The sequence below is a fragment of the Microtus ochrogaster genome, chromosome 7, assembly GCF_000317375.1.
Source record: "Microtus ochrogaster isolate Prairie Vole_2 chromosome 7, MicOch1.0, whole genome shotgun sequence".
Classification (NCBI taxonomy): domain Eukaryota; kingdom Metazoa; phylum Chordata; class Mammalia; order Rodentia; family Cricetidae; genus Microtus; species Microtus ochrogaster.
The window spans coordinates 25,210,936-25,213,140 of record NC_022014.1 but is presented as its reverse complement, the minus strand read 5'-3'; positions in this window follow the sequence as shown (position 1 = coordinate 25,213,140).

Sequence of the window (2,205 nt, the reverse complement as noted above, 5' to 3'; positions counted from 1 at the left end):
CCAGTATTTTCTCAATGTTTCTTGGCTGTAATGCATGTAAGATACAACTTCTTCACCTTTACAGACAGAAAATTCTCATTAAAGTTAAAAAACACACACTTATTTAAATTTTGAAGACTTAAAACTCACTAGACTTAACCAATTGAAAACTTGACACTATTTGATCAAGTTCAGAGAGGTAGTTTTGCATTTACTAAACACTGAGGGCATGAGGGTATGACTGTTTTTTAGCAATTCTGGTATCTAAAAGTACCACAGAGGATCTCAATAATATTAATGTAGGAAAATCAATATGATGATCATTTTATAAATTATTGAAAATCCAAAAGGCAGAGCAAAGTATGTAAATATTGCAGAATTTATCTTGAGTTCTCCCTCATATAGACATAGATAGCATCAAGTGATGGATAATTTCTTAGTCCTTGATAAGTTTTGACAAGGGCCAGTTATTAATGCGTTTAGGAAGGTATTCTCAATATTATTAATGGTGAAGTCAGTAGACCTAGCAAATTACTCTTCATAACATGATAAGACTCATGAAGCACATTGAAGGATATACAGGAAAATGTACAGTCTGCTGAAGAAATATCCTGTCTCTAGATTTCTATGTACTCAAGACTGCAGCCTCTATTCTTCCTACAGAGTCTTTAGGCTGGCTCTGTAGGTACTATAACCTCCCTGACAACATTATATAAGTTGTATCCCTAGAACAATTTGCTCTTTCTATCCTGTTTTTTTGTTTTCTTCTAGACAGTTTTGACTAATGAACAGCCCAGCATGTTTTAAACTGGCAAAGAAAGCAAGGTGGGACATTAAGAGACATGTGGGACTAGGTAATTAGCTCAACTGTATAGTCCTTGGCTAGCATGACCAACATCAACAAAACGACACAGAAGATACCTCCACTCTGTTGATGGGCATTTAATGCACCTGAATTCTTTGATGTATACTTGAGAATCATGTTTCAGGATTATGGAGAGATGACACATGTAGGGAAAACCATAACCCAGTTTCCCAAATCCTGTTTCCCCTGTGAATGACAGCCCAGGTGGAGTAGTGTGTGTCTGTAATACAGTGCTCCTATGGAAGATGAGGTGTAGAAATAAGAGAATCCCTGAAAGATTGCAGTCCATATAGTCTGGCATACGCCATGGCAAACAATAAGACATTGTGTATTGTGAAATATGAGGTCACGGATAGCTGATATCCTCTGACCTCTACATAGACAGAGACAAAGACAAAGACAGACAGTAACAGTGAGACAGAGACAGAGAGAAAGAAAGAGAGATTTTAAAACAAAAGAACTACAAACAAGATTCCTAAGTAGCAGTGCAGACCTATGTCCCAGCACATTGGAGGCTGATGATGGAGATCACCATAAGTTCAGTGTCAATCTAGTACAGAGTGATTCTCTCACCATAAAAATCCAAAGTAAACTATAAAATTGAAGTCTATTTCCCATAGTTGTTATTATATTGAAATAATGTGATTTGGAAGAAAAATTGAAAAACAAGTAATTGTAAAGATCCTTATAGATTCTAAGATGTTTATTAATGTTGGTCACACAAAACAAATACTTACCTTATATGAGAATAATGTGAACCAAAGAGATGGCAAAGATGAATATTGTCATATCTGAAAAACTATCCTGAGAAGTTGTGATCGGGAAAAAAATAAAACACTCTCAAGTTGGATGGACAGCAAAGGTATAGCTCTTGTTCCTGATAATTACCTGAATAGCCGAGGGGTGCTCCTAAATACATAAAAAAGATCCCACTCTTCTTATGCACTCTGGGCACAGAAGACACCAGGTCTGCAGACCTCTCCAGTGTCTACACCACATTTCCACCACCTCCCTTGCTATGTACCCTGAGATAAGAGGCTCTGTGTCCCAGAGGATTCCAGGTGCTGCAGAAAATCAAGTAGTACAAGTAGTAATTATCCAGGACCTCCATAGCAGAGGTGACAGCTAATAGCCATTGATCACATGTGACTACATTTTTGGGTGAGGTGGAGTGGGAGAGAATCTCATGGTTGGATGTTAACATTATTGTTAGATGTTGCCTGTTCTTTGTAAGGTGAACAGGAAAGTTTGAACAGCTTTTTTTTTTCCTTTTTTTTTTTTTTTTTTTTTTTATTTTTCGAGAAGGGTTTTTCTGTGGTTTTGGAGCCTGTCCTGGAACTAGCTCTTGTAGACCAGGCTGG